At 38.7% G+C, this 15598-nt stretch overlaps 1 long non-coding RNA gene across 1 annotated transcript; it reads right to left on the bottom strand.

Moving 5' to 3' along the window:
* Positions 1-1333: 1333 nt before the first annotated feature.
* On the bottom strand, positions 1334-14399 carry LOC129058911 (uncharacterized). The gene is made up of 2 exons (XR_008524348.2): positions 13173-14399; positions 1334-1752 (listed from the first exon to the last, which is right to left on the bottom strand). It is a non-coding gene; the product is annotated as an uncharacterized LOC129058911 (long non-coding RNA).
* Positions 14400-15598: the final 1199 nt, after the last annotated feature.

Here is a 15598-nt window from a genome sequence, read left to right as displayed (position 1 = left end):
GGGTTTGAATTCCAGCTCTGTGAGCCTGGTGGCCACTGGCCAGCAGCTCACCAGTCTCCCTTCAGTTTCCTCCTGTGGGGATATCGCATCACACGGGAGCCCACCTCATGCGACTGAGACAGGGGAGATTGCTCCTCCTTCAGACAACTTCCCCTCTCCCTCTCTAACTTCAAAGGGAATAAAAGTAAACGTTCATGTTTAAGCTCCACTTCTAAAGAATGCCATATTCTGATTTATCTTTTAATCTGCCATGAATTGAGAAATCACAAATCGCCAAGTTTATTTGAATTACCTAGGAATAAAAATTAATGGGTTAGGGAAAACAGAGAAAGAAAATTCCAGAAATTTATTTAAAAGTCTACCCTCAGGAAAAATCCAGAGATGTCTGTACATTAGTGAGGAGGCCACACTGAATAGCTATCATCCTATGTACATCAAACATTCATTCAACAATTGTCACTTTGCCTGCTGAGTCATGGTCAATGGACTGAATGCTGCAGATTCAAAGCTGAATTAAGATAGAGATATCCTCTCTGCAATTCAAGAACTAATCATGTAATGTGGGAGAGAGAAAAGCAAACAGTACCTAGTTTGGGAATCATCTACATTCCCAATGCTGTAATAAAGCAGATTTCCAGGTGTGGCAAGGAGAAAGACCAAGTCAGGGGTTATGTTTCTCTCCACCCTGTTAAGGGACATTGGGCTACAGTTATCAGAGAAGGCTTTGCTGAACAGCAAGTGAGGAGGGGCTTTCTGAGACAGAATGGACCATGATCTGGTTCACATGAAGTGAACAGCAGGTTCTAGGATAAGGAGGAGGAAATTAACTGCATAATCTGATTTGTGTTTTGAAAATTTGTCATTCAAAACACATTTGAATGTGCCCTCTTGTTTTATAAGATCTTCAATGTCTACACAGTTGTATTGCAATTTACCAACAGTTTATTATATAGTAAGTGGTCATCATCTAAAAATACCATAAGAGATCATGAATATAGTGAAAGGATTCACTCTTTGAAGTTAATACAGTCCAGCTTCACTTAGCAAGAGTGCTTGGGGAAGAGGACTTTTGCTTTAGTGAGGAAAGGAGGTGTCAGTGAGTTGTAGGAAACACATATCTGTGGGTAACAGAAACTAAAAAATCCCACTGCCTCTGGATATCTAGGAGAAAAGGTATCAAATCTATTTTTTCCCGATTTTCTGTGGTTTACATAAAATTTTCTGAGACCAATTTCTTTGTCATGAACTATTGTTTTGCATACCTTCATTTATCTGCTTCTGAATGGAAGAAAAAATGTTTTACTGAGTACCTACTATGTACCAAGCACAGAGGTAGGCTTTTTCTCATGCTTTATTCATTTAATGTTCACAAAATTACTAAGAGGTAGATGCTATCACTACATTATAGACAATGAGTTGGTAATCCAGAGGTGGTTTCCTTGCCAAAGCTCAGTCTTGGCTTTCAATCATCATTCCTTTCAGGACTGCCATGTTTGGTCAAATGGGTTGTGTATGGTACCCTCTGGGGTTGTGCAGAGTGATAACATGTTACACCCCTATGTGGCCCCAAAAGCCAGTGTGAAGTGCCGTCTAGCCCGCTATCCCAAGAATCATCTTCAAATCACCAGTTCTCAGTTGTGTTTGTAGTTATGGCAGCGAGGTCTTGGAGAAAGGGCTCCATACACTGGGCACTCAATACATTTACATTTGTGACTCACTGTGGATATTTATTTTGTTCTCAGAAAAATCAATCTGTGGAGGAAAGCAAAGTGTAACAGTTATTTCGAGGCTTTAGTTAGTAGGATCCAATTAAATGGGTTTTCATGTTACAGTCCTATCTCATTTTCCTTACCCAGAATCCTGAGCCCTCCAGATTTCAGCAAACAACACAGGAAAAGACAAAGATCCCAGAGCTTCCAGAATACCTCTGAGAAAGTTCATGTTCTGAAGCATTGACAAATTATCTTGGTGGCTGACTTATGTTTCCCTTTTGTCCCTTTACACAGTTTTTCCTAACTTAGAACCTTTTGGCTCTTAATTTCAATAGAACTGTAACGTGATTGATAAATGGGTTGACCAGCCCATGGCACAGGCAAAGCACCAAATGAGGTCTCGGAGGGATCGATGCAGGAAGCAGGCAGTGAAGGCAGAGAGAGAAGAGCAAAGAGAAGAACCAGAAAGAAATAAAAAAAAAAACCTAACAGTTGGCCATCTTTCATGTAAGGGCAGACATCTGTCCAGATTTCAAATAGTGTAACTCCAGGGGAGGAGTTCCCAACCAGCCTGTGCTGGTGCCATTTGGTTGAATCATAGTGGAACTCATTGGTTTACCTATGTCTCGGATGCTTTTCTGCTTCAATGATAAAGTTGAGTTGTTGTGAAAGAGAGTCTAAGGCCCATAATGCCTAAAATTTTTATTAAATCTATTATGACTTTTTATTAAAAACATAGGCCCTTTTCCAGAATAATCCATGTTACAAGGATTTTTTTCCCATTCATCAGATTAAACTCACTTCTGTGGGTCACTGCTGGGTTCTCTGGAGTAGTTGTAGAGTCATCTTGTCACCATGGTACTACTAGCATGGTACCGAGACCTTCATCTACTGAACAAAGATTCTCCAACATGCAAAGTTGTTAAAAGGATATTGATGCTTCCAATAGTAACCTTCCTTTACAGGAACATTTGCTTAAGTGATACTAATGGGTTTTTCCACCTGTAATGTTGTCTCAGATATCTGTATGGTGTACAGTTTTATTCAGGGCTCTGCTCAAATGTTATTGCCTCAAAGAACCCTCCTCTGACCAGCAGACCTAAGTAGGCATACTGTTTGTCTCCCTAACAACCCTACTCTATATTTTCGAAGCACTTAGCACTAACTCCCATTGTATTGTTGAAACATTGTTTTATTATTTGTTCCCTTTCATTAAAATACATCATCTGTGGGGTCAGACACTTTGTTTACAATTTTACTGCTATATCCACACTTCTGATAAACATATCTGGTTTGCTCAGTAAGTGCTTGTTCAGTGAATAAACGAATGAAATCAAGCAGTGGTGCTAAATAGATAACATATTACCTCCCATTAATGGGTTAAATCAGGAGCCTCAGAAAGGAAAAGAAAAAAGATAACCAAGAAAAAATAATTTTCACATTAGAACCTGAACTGTTTCTTTAGCTGTTAAGTTGTGCCAAGAACTCTAACAGAATTGTCAAATAAAATGTTTCTTCTATTCTCTGTTGAGGCTACGAGACATAATGGCATGTGCCTGGAGTAACACGGGTCTAAATTCAAATTCCGGGTCAATTTCTTAATATTTGACCTTTTTATATAGAAAGTATATATATATATATATATATATATATATATACATACTGGTGAAGATTAGCTGCCACCAAAGGTTCCTATGGATATTAACAAAGATGATGTGTGCAAAGTCCCTAAATGAGAGTCCAGCCCTCAAGGTGTTTGACTGGTGGTTGGGTTTGCTTCCTCTTCTAGCAGGACAGTTGCCCGTTGGAGAAGTGAGATGCAGCCACTCACACTTGCATCGCCATCCTTTTCTAAGGCCTCAGGTCCTCACTTTTCATTTTGAAAGTAAAAATGCAAACCGACAGTAGTCCCTCAGATGAAATTCCCTTGGGTCACAGTCTCCTTTGTTGGGATGGGGGAGGCTGACTCACCTCCCAGGCAATTCTGAGAGTCTTTGGAAAAGGGCTGCAATTTGTTTACCGTTTCCGACAGTCTTATTTGTTGCCATGGCTTGACTTTAGGCAGCCCTCCTACCAGCTGCCTCATTAAAATAAAGCCCTCTTTATACCTTCAGTGGCCAGTGGCCTAGCACGTAAAAAGAACTGCTAGCCACTCCCTGGATTCTACCAGTGCTTGCAGCCAAAGGTTTGGGCCTCCTCATCAAGGGTGGGTACACATTCCCCATCCTCAACCTGCTGCCAAATAGCTGCAATGACTCTAGAAGCTTTTGGAAGAAATATCCTTCAGCATAAAAGGCGAATTTTATACTCTAATCAAAATAACTGCCAAGTTAGAAAACATTCTATGAAAAGAGTGCTCTGGGAGAAGAAATGAGAAGCAAAGGAATGTTCTCACCCAGACACTACCTCACTGTGGTAGGAAAAACAGAATAAAATAAAATAAATTGAAAGATTTGCATTATTCCTTTCAAGAGAAAGTGTCCAGTTCAACAAACAAAGAGCCTTTCTGAAACGTTAAGGACTTCTAATTATGACTAATAAGCTTGGCCTCACACTAACTTCCAGCCCTAAGATTTACAGCCTCCAGCTGCTAGGAGGATTTTAGTTCTTCAGTAGGATCCTTCCAGCTAATGTAGTTGATTTTGTGTGTCTACAATGTTGAGGAAATGGAGAATTTCTAGTCTATTAAATAATTCAAGTCAGTAGTAACAAATACAACCAGACGTGGTTTCAAATCTTGGGTCCATTACTTTATGGCTGTGTAATCTTGGACAAGATCTCAGCCTCTCTGCGTTCAATGCTGTCATTGGTAAAATATGCAAAATGTTGCCTAACTTTTATGGTTGTTTGGAAGGAGCAAGAGGTTCTTTTCAAGGTGCCTCAGACACCACAGCTGGGAGTAATTGCATCTTATTTCTTGACCTCTGTACACAGCACTTTCAGACAAATGTAGGAAAGGTCTCAGGACCATAATTTGAAAACCCTTGACTGAAGTGATGTAAATCCAGATACTCAACGTGTAGAAGACTTAAGGGGATATGAAAACATTTTCCTGTAAGTGAATAGACTTCTACAGGTGACATGAAGGAGTCAGGAAGAAAGGATTAGCAATTGCAAGGAGACATTTTAGTTTAGATTTAGGCCAATATGAAATACTAATTAAAAGTAGCCTGTGAAGTCAAACACAGCTCAAGTTCTTTTATGAGCTATGTGACTTTGAATTTTTTTTACTTCCTGTGCCTCAGTTTTGTTTCTGTAAAATGGAGCCCACCATAACCTCAAAACCAATTTATGACACAGATATTAAATACTTAGTGATATAAAGCACTTTGTGCCTAGGTCATAATAAACACAACAAAATGCAATGTATTATAAAAATATAATGTAATAATACAATGATAATAGCAGCTATTAAGCTTTCTAACACGCAAACAAACTCATCCAGAGAAAGAATAGTGATGATTTCTGTGTTTGGTGTGAGACTAACACAGATGAAAACATTTTTCAGGAGAGGATTCAAGCAAACTAAAGATCATTGTCCTAGAAGATGATGCTCAAGATTCATTCAGATCTTAGGAGTCTAGGATTCTAATGCTGCCACTGTTTTCAACTCAATTTATGTAGGGTTTTGAAATAACATCTCCATTGAGGTATAATTTATAGGTCAGGAAATTCACTGTGTCAAAGTGTACAATCCAGTGATTTTTAGTATACTCAGAGTTGTGCAGCAATTATGACTATTTTATTTTAAAACATTTCATTACTCCTTAAAAATTTGCATACCAATTAGCAGTCACTCCCTATTTCCCCTAACTTCTTCTTCTGAACAACCTCCAATCTACCTCTTGACTCTATCAATTTGCCTGTTACGGACATTTCATAGAAATGCACTCATATGATATGTGATATTTTGTGACTAGCTTCTTTCACTTTACATGTTTTCAAGGTTCATTCATGTTGTAGCATGCATGGGTACTTCATTCACTTTTATGATTTTATAACATTCCCTGATATGGATATATCATGTTTTGTTTGTCCGTTCATTAACTGATGAACATTTGGGTTGTTTCCACTTTTGGCTAATTCAAATAATGCTGCTATGAACATTTATGTCCAAGTGTTTTATACCCAGAAATGGAATTTGTAGGTGATAACTCTGCTTAACATTTTCTCCACATCCTTGTTTATACTTGTCTTTTTTATTTTAACCATCCTAATGAGTGTGAAGTGGTAGCTCACTGTGATTTTGATATACATCTCCCTAATGAGTAATGATGTTTGAGCATTATTTTTGTGTGTTTATTGGCCAGTTGTATATCTTCCTTGGAGAAATATTTAATATTTATTTGGAGAAATGTCTATTCAGATTATTTGCTCATTTTTTTGATTGGGTTACTTGCCTTTTCATTGTTGGGTTAAATTTTTTTTATGTAATACAAATTCCTTACTAGATAAATAATTGACAAATATATTTTTTTTCATTTTGTGGTTTGCCTCTTCACATTCTTGCTGGTGTCCTTTGAAGAATAATTTTTTAATTTTGTGATAAATGTAAGAGTTTATTTTTGCATCCTTGATTCTATTCCATTATTCCGTTTCCATTCTTATGCGGGTACCACACTATCTTGATTACCATAGAATTATAGTAAGTTTTTAAATCAAAACGTGTGAGTTATCCAACTTTGTTTGTACTTAGAATTTTTTCTTCCAACCTGGGCTTCTTGATTTTCCATATAGATTTTATAATCAGCTTAATTTCTTCAAAAGAAATTACCTGAGATTTTGATAGAGATTTTATTGAATCTGTAGATCCATTTTGGGAGTATTGCCACTTTAGCAATATTAAGTCTTCTGATGCATGAACATAAAATAGCTTTCCCTTTATTAAAGATTTTTCTTTAATTTCCCTAAATTAAAGATTCTTCTTTAACTTCTTTCAGTAATATTTTATAGTTTCATGTATAAGTACTGCACTTCTTTTGTTAAATTAATTTCTTCGTATTTTAATCTTTTTTAATGCTATGGTAAATGGAATTGTTTTATTAGTTTACTTTTCATATTGTTTATTGCTAGTATATAGAAATGTAATTGATTTTATATCTCGATCTTGTATCAATTTAACAGTAGGCACACCAGCCACACATGTACAAAGATTAACAGAAAACTCAATTTACTTGTGAACAGGGAAATTCTCAAGTAAAAGATGACTATTTTTTCTTTTATCTCTTAAAAGTGATAGTTAGAATTACATTTTCAACCTATCTTAATTTTGTGTTTGTCATTGAAAGACATTGTCAGATAAGACAGAAATCAGAATAATGGGTAGGAGCAGACAGATGAGAACAGGTGGCATAAACCATGGTCTTGGAGGCCAGAACATGCTTTGTTCTTCATGGCCCTGACAGTTACCCTACAGTTTTATGCCATCTTCATGTTATTCTTGCAATTAGAGAACATTGAAGACAGAAACAATTGTATTAATTAACAACATGCTAGAACAATAAGGCAACAAATCCTAAGTCAGTCAATGTGCTGTTTTCAGAATGTTTTTTTCTAGGTTATAGCGAAACCTAAAGAAATAAACAATTTTGGTTCAATCTGTGCTTCTTGTTTTACACAGTTTTGGTATATTCTCCCCAAACCACTTCTGCTCTTATTCCCTGGGGACCCTATTTCATTTTCAATCTTAACACCATTCTCATTTTCAAAATTGTTCCTGTGGCACTCAGAAACAGAAATGTAGGCTACCTAAGTCAACCTGAAAAAGCAACTAACCAGTATATCCCCCATCCATAAATGACTGCTGTGACACAATCATGCTTTGCACACACCTCCCTTTCAGCCCTCTTCACAGTCTGCTACAGCCATTCACTCACATATTTGTCCCCACAAACTCTTACAGAAAAGACCCATGCCATTTTCATCACTGCATCTCTAGAGCACGGAGCACAATGGCTAGCCCTTAGTGCATGCTTAGAAAATGTTTTCCAACTGAGTATGTAAAGGGAATCTCTTTTGAAACTCTCCTTTACCCTTTCTAAGTCCCAAAACAGCTTTACAAACATAATTGCTTTGGCATAATTTTTCTAAGCATTTCTTCTGACATTTCTTTTGGGAAATAATTTTACCAAAAGTCAATAGAGTTATTGAGCACCTGCTGTGTGGAAGACTCTGCCAGATGTTATGGCACATAGAACAGAGCTTTTGATCTAGCTGAGGACACAACGTATGTAGGTGATAAAAATCAGTGCAAACGTTGACTGAGCACTTATATGTGCCAGGGATGGTGCTTTGATGAATGTAATTCATTTAAGTCATGCAGCAAATGAATGCAATGGGCACTAGTCCTATTCTCTCTGACAGGTGAAGGAATGGCAGGTGAGCTATGTCACTTGCACAAGGTCACTCAACTTATAAATGGCTAAGCCAAGATTTGATGCCAGGCAATCTGACCCCAGGACATATTTAGTTAACCAACAACCTACTTTGCACATACAAAGTCACAGATGATAATTGACAAGTAATTTTTTTATTCCTCCAGAAATGTAGGGGGACAGATGATCGCTATAGACCAGGATGTTCACTGAAGGATTCAAAGAGATGATAGATTTCAGTAAGCTGAAAAAAGCTGAGCCAAATTTAAACACAGTAACAAGGAATTCTAGTCAAGGGGAAACTGTGAACAACACTAGAGAGATTGGTGGGGGGTTCAGTCATTCTGAGGTAATGGTTAATACTACCCAATGTACTATTCTGGGCAATGAAGATAAAATAAGACAAACTGCATGTTCTCATGGACCTTACATAACAAACAAAAAAAATAAAGACAAACTTGTCTAGTGGAGAGATGTGCTATGAAAAAAGTAATAAAGTAGCATAAGGAAACTGAAATAGAAAAAGGAAGTGTTGCTATGTAATAAAGTGCAAACAGAAAACAGCCTGTCTGCGAAGGTGACATTCCACCTGCCACCCATAGTAGGAAAAAAGCAGGGAGACATGTGAAAACCTGTGGATTAGGCATTTCCAGGGAGAGGAAACAGAATATCCAAAGGCCCTGAGGTAGAGCATTCTTACTGAGTGTGAAGAAAGTGAGGGAACCAATATGGCTGGAGTGCAGCCAGTGAAGAGGAGAGAGGTGGGAGGTGATACCCACAAGGGCCAGGATCTGTAGAGTCACGTAAATCACTGCAATCACTTTGTATTTTTCTCTGCTGAAGACTTTCCATCAGCTTCCCATCTGACTCATAGGAACAATACATGAGTCTTCCATTTCAAAAAGATCACTCTGGCCAAATGCTCCTAGCATGAAGGAGTACATGAGCAGATAACCAGGGATGCTTGAGGAGCCGTATTTTTGGCCAGCTCATGTAGAGAATGTTCATGGAGAGAAGCAACAGAAATTGAAGCTGAAGACAGTTGACTGCGAGTCGTCTTTGTTGCCGTGCTGGTAAGCTTAGACTTTGACTGTGTGTCAGAGGGTTTGCGGAGGACACTACCTCACTACATGAAATGCATGATATGATGCTCATATTTCCTGTTTCAAGTGTCTTCCTGTTCTATACATATCATAGGCACTGATAATATTCAGAATTTTTTAAGAAGTATATTTGACTAGGTGAGATACAGGAAACCAATGAAACACAAAACTAACAGGGGCAGCACTGTCACTGATCCTTAGCAGGTAAGACAAATTCCAATTTTATTTTAATAATACCAGACATCTTCTGAGCATTTACTATATGTTAGACACTTGGATACAAACTTTCTTTGGATTAGGTCATTGAATATTTATAAGAACTTAAACAATCAGGTGCATCTTGATTCACAGTTGTGAAACCCGAGACCAGGAGAGGTTGGGCAACTTAGCCGTGTTATATTTAAGAAGTGGTGAGGCTTGGGAGTGGGCATGCTAATATTCTGCATTTCTTTTTAAATATTACCATACTCCAGTATAAATATTTACAGCCAATTTACTTCACCCAGGTTTATGAACAAATTACAGCAACTCCTAAGAATTTGTCTATAAGGAATAAACTGATACCTCTGTAACACCTAAACTGGAAACCTGTGTGTAGAGCTTGGGAGAGAAAGAGGAGGAATAGTAGATCAACTAAGAGACAGGAAGAGGAGAAGACCTAGAAGAATGTGGGTCCTGCATGCCTCGTTGGGGATATTGGACCACAAAATAATAATTTGTCATAAAGCAAAATTTATAGTTCTCAAGAAAAAAAAACATTAATATGTTTAGTTTTCTTCACAGGATCTTAAAACATTCTGATAATCACTAAGAATATTTGGCGAAGATTTAGTTCTCACCAAAGGTAACTAAAAATGACTTGTCCACAGTCCCACACATGGTGAAGCTTAAGCTGTACTAACCTCACATACTCCTCTCCTATCTTGGGATTTATTTACTTTTCCAACTCCGAATTCCATATCTGATTAGGAGGGCAGCCACCATGACAGAAAGAACCCAATTTTGCATCTTAGCCCTCCAAACAAAACCACATTTTACTCCTAAAGAAAACAGGACTTCCTTTAGGCTTAGGTTGCTACTTTGAACTCTGCAGGCTAGAGAGTTTTTCCATCAAATGAGCCTAAGTCAATTTTCACCTTAGAAATCAGAAATAAGAGTAATCCATTCTTCACATTAAACATACAGTATATAAGCCACAAACAGAGTGTCAGAGAATTTCTTCTTGACAACATCTTGTATTCATCAGTTGGAATTCTTTTAGCAGAAAAGACCCCTTCTGTCCCTATGAGCCACCGCTTCTAGCCCTGCTACGACTAAAGCCGATTCCTGTTGACACAGCTCATTTTTGTTTTCTTATCTGTATAGTAGATAGATTCCTACCACATAAACACCTCATACATGTTATGTCAGGTATAACTGGCAAAAACATTGTTTTCTTATACTAGTTTGAAAGGAAACTAGATCAGCTGTAGACAGCTTTGAAAAATTGAGTGCTTATTAAATTCAACAGCAGCAATAAAAATTTTGTTGTCCATCTTTTCATGAAGGGAGTAGAGAGGAAAATCAGCTAATTCAATATGAATGTGATAGAACACTGCTTAGGACTTTCCAAAGAATTGAATGGGAAGGGTATGAAACATTAAAAAGCAATGAGACAAGAGAGCAACCTGGGCCTGGCATCCTCACGTCCCTCCTCCTCTTAGCTTTGTCTCCATAATCTACCCATGTCTCCAATTGATTATGTATTCATCCCTCTAATTATCTTTCTATTTACATGTATGTGTCATTTACCATCCATATCAATTTTTAAAATGTGTATGTAGGTATCTGCTCATTTGACTCTCTGTTCTTACGACTCTCTGTTCTTATTTTAAAATTTTCTTTATTTTAGAGGCATACATTGTGCACTTATTGTATTAGTCCCTCTATTAGTAGGGATATGATAGTCAATAATGTAAATACCTGGCCTCCATTAGCTTACAGTTAAATGGAGACAGACTGACAAGTGACCCTAATAACACTTCAGTGGGATGAACTCTCTCACAAAGTCAGCACATGGTGCTGTGGGGACATGGAGGAGTGATGTCTGAAGGATACTTGGCAGATGGATAGGAATTAAACAGTCAAGGAAGGGAGGAGGAACAGAATGCAGAGAGAATAGGGTGCATCATGATGTGCAGAAGTAAAAGGAAAGCCAAAATCTGATTAATCTGAAAAGTTGTCTGTATTAGTCCATTTTCACACTGCTATACAGTCTATTTTCACACTGGGTAATTTATGAAGAAAAGAGATTTAATAGTTCCACAGGCTTACCATAGTTCCACAGGCTTATCAGGAAGCATGACTGAGAAGCCTCAGGAAGCTTACAATCACGGCAGAAGGTGAAGGGGAAGCAAACACATCTCCCATGGTGGAGCAGGAGAGAGAGCAAGGGGGGATGTGCCACACTTTTAAACTAGCTCATGAGAACTCACTCACTATCATGATAACAGTATGGGGGAAATCCACCCCCTCGATCCAATCACCTCCCACCAGGTCCCTCCCCTGGCATGTGGGGATTACAATTCGACCTGAGATTTGGGTGGGAACACAGAACCACACTGTATCAGTGTGTGTAGGACCAAGTTAAACTTTTGCTTCATCTCACTATGGGCTTTTTTCTCAACAAGAGACATAAATGTAACTGGAACTCCACCCAGAGCACCTGCAATCCAAACATAAAGGTGCAGTGTGGTTTAATTCATATTCCCGGAAATAGGAGAATGCTGACATCATGCAAAACATTCAAACATCAACACAGACTTGAGTATATTGTCAGGCTATATGATAAACACAAACCCGGGATGTTGTTTGGCGATATGTGGAAAACAAATTACCGTTAACAGAGCAACTGGTGGAAAAAGGCAAAAATAAACAAACAAACAAAAAAATAGATACCAGGAAATGAAGCAGGAAAGTCAGCCCAGCACTAGTATACTATTATGTATTCCTTATTACTGCTTGGAGAGTTTGTGTTTTCATGAAATATATTGCTATCCTAGGTGAAAACAACTGAGAACGTCAGTTGTTATCCAGGTAGGATTAAGAATCTGGTTTCTACACTGAAGTGTCGATCTAGCACGTTTTTCTCTTTGGATTCGGTCTTCTAAACACAGTCTATTAAAAGATGCTTTAATTGGCATTTTGTTAGAAGGTTAATGAAAACTTACCAAAAATAGCTTGTGAAGGAAGTAGATAGGAACACAAAGGAAAAATACATTCTAATTGAACAAATTATTTTCTTTCATTCAGGCTTCTTTTCGGAGGCAGTTTTAAAAGTACTGGGTCAATAACTTAGCCTTTGGCAGTCTTGCCTCTCCAGCGGCCTCCATTATTGCTTGAGGATTCTCTCTAACTCCTGCTCCATTCTTCTGCTTACATATTGTTGGCTAAAAGGCTTTTTTATTCACCCAACAAATACTATTGATGATGCATTGCGTATTTATCCTTGCCACACACAACTGAGGTTTGTTTGATTCTTTTCTGTTTGCCGCTTTCCCAAGAAATTACATTTTCATGTGCATCCTTTGAGAACTGTTTATAAATCCTACTTCTGAGAGGTTTTGCTACAGTTGACTTTTATTCTTTTCCCAGACACAAAGCTCCTCATTGTCTATCCTGTGCTGAGAAACAAAGGTAAAATATACATGTAGTGCTCACCTCCGAAGAATTCATTGTCTGGTGGGAAAATGAGATAAATAAAAAATTATAATAAAATCTGATATGTGAAATGAAATGTTAATGATACAGGGACAAAGATAAAGACAAAGTAACACAGGCTGTGAGAAGGTCGAGGGGGAGTTCTCAATTCACACTACCCAAAACACAGATGGTTTTATGTCATGAAAAGGAATCAATCCTGTGAGTTAACTCAACTTACCTAATGAACTCCCCATTCAACTCCCCATTTGAATACTATCTTTGCATTGTAATTGCATACTTACTTTTATCTTGAAGCCACCAAGAAGCCATTAAAAATTTAAAAAAATAGTCTATTTATTTTGACTTCCACCTCTTTCTCTAGCTGGATTTCTCTTCCTGCTTTACCTTGGATTCTTCTATTCACATGAGCCTTGCTCCTTCACTGTCCTGCACACCCGCACTTCTCTCTCTGAAGCAATTGGAGCAAGTAAGGAGGCTACCAAGGTCTGACTCACAGAGAACAAGAGGTCAGCACGCATCATAATCACCGTCATTGTCACCGTAGCAACCATCACGTTTGTTGAGCATTTAGTAAAGATGTGTAGTGGGTGGTATGTGTGTTTCACCAATATACTCAAGAAAGCCTTATGTCACCGTTATTAAGTTGGAATTATTCTCTTTGTTTTGTAAATGATGAATTAGGTGTTCAGAGAGTTCCTGACACTTGGCCAAGGTCATTCAGCTGGGCAATACCTGAACCATTTGGACACAGGCTGGGGATGTGGGCTAGATGCTGTATTAATCAAAACTGGAGCTCACAAGATTTGCCTGATAGTGAACCTAGGACTGTCATTTTGGAACTGCTTAAATCCCACTTTTCTGTTTCAATTCCAAAAGCCCTGGCTATGAGAATGAGGGAGAGGCCAAGAGCACAGAGCAGAAAGCTGGCAAGACAACCGCAGGTTCTCCCCCGCTGCTGGAGGGGCTCTTCTGCCCTTGCTGTTCACCAGTTTCTACTCTCATCCTGTTGAACCGGCTGCTCAGTCTCCTGTGGCAGAGCCAGCTGTATTCAAACCCTTGTAGGCACAAAGGGCCTGGTGGGGATTGAAACTCAGGTCTCTGAAGTGGCATAATGTGTGCCCCTTTGCTCTGCTAAGGTTACAGGTAACGTATTAGCTGCAAGTTCTGAGTGTCAGGTCAACTTTGTTCTGGCTACCCAACCTTCTGCCAGGTGCTGGACAATTGCCCTCATGATGGTCCAGTACTGGTCTAAGCCTGAGTCTCCTTCCTGTCCCCTGTGCTCCCAGATTGATAACTAGATTGCTGCCCCAACCCTTGGATCAAAGCCTCTTTTAATAACCCATTACTCCCATGATCCCCAATCTTTCAAAGGCTCAGCCCCCAACTTTCTTTCTTGGCTATCCTTCTATCCTCAAATAGAAGTTTCTGCTAAAGCCGAACATGTAGCTTGAGCCCAGCTCCTTGATGAAAGAGCTGAGGCTGCTAACTCGTCACCCGCTAATTCCCAAGCCTGTCCTGCCTCATGTTCTTGTTATTCTCTCTTTCCTGTCTGCCAAGCCTTGTTTTATAATCTCATACATTTCACCCTGATGCTAATAAATAGGACAAAGACCAGGAACCCCATAACTGGCAGAATAAGATCTCAACTTTTTAACATAGAGAAGGCATGCTCATGATGACATAGACCCCAGCAACCTCTTCAGCCTCACTCTTCCCATCACAGGCTACACCGGCCTGAAATGACCCTGGCCCACAAAACAGCTTGAATTTCCATGGATGCAGCATGCTGTTTATACCACTGCCCATTTTTATTTATTGAGATTTTTTTAAAGCATTATCAAGGCCTAATTGGTATACAATAAACTGCCCACATTTAATGTATACAATGTGATGATTTTGAACATACCTGTGAAGCCATCATCACAATATTAAGGCAATGGCTGGGTGCGGTGGCTCACACTTGTGATCCCAGCACTTTGGGAGGCTGAGGCAGGCTGATCGCTTGAAGTCAGGAGTTTGAGACCAGCCTGGCCAATATGGTGAAACCCCATCTCCACTAAAAATACAAAAATTAGCCGGGCATGGTGGTGAGTGCCTGTAATCCCAGCTACTTGGGAGGTTGAGGCAGGAGAATCGCTTGAACCCAGGAGGCAGAGTTTGCAGTGAGTTGAGATCATGCCACTGCACTGCAGCCTGGGCGACAGAGTGAGACTCCATCTCAAAACAAACAATAACAAGAAAAAAAAAAAAAAACACCAATATTAAGGCAATAAACATATCCTGCACCTCTAAATTTTTCCTGTGTTCCTTTTGTTTTATTTGCTTATATGTTTATTTGGTAAGAAAACTTGATATTAATTCTTTAAATTCGTACTAGAATATTGATGACTATATGCACTGTGTTGTACAAAAAATCTCTAGAACTTATTAGTCTTGCATATGTGAAAACTTATACAATTTTTGTTCTACTTTTTAAACTTATTCATCCTTCAAATCTAGAGCTTAGTTCACCTCCCCTAGGAAGGTAAAATCTACCTTTCTCCCTGAGAAATGATCTGTGTGTGTGTGTCTACTATTTACTGAAAGTCTGCACTATCTCTGCTTCTTTCATGAATTTCTATCATTGCATTTGCATGCTCCCAGAGTTGTATCCAATGGGTACTTTGGCAGGAAAGTGAGCTGAAATCCACTTGACTAGTTAGCTAGT

The sequence above is a fragment of the Pongo abelii genome, chromosome 3, assembly GCF_028885655.2.
Source record: "Pongo abelii isolate AG06213 chromosome 3, NHGRI_mPonAbe1-v2.0_pri, whole genome shotgun sequence".
NCBI lineage: Eukaryota > Metazoa > Chordata > Mammalia > Primates > Hominidae > Pongo > Pongo abelii.
The sequence above is the reverse complement of the archived record's forward strand: the minus strand, read 5'-3'. Positions and strand labels throughout refer to the sequence as shown.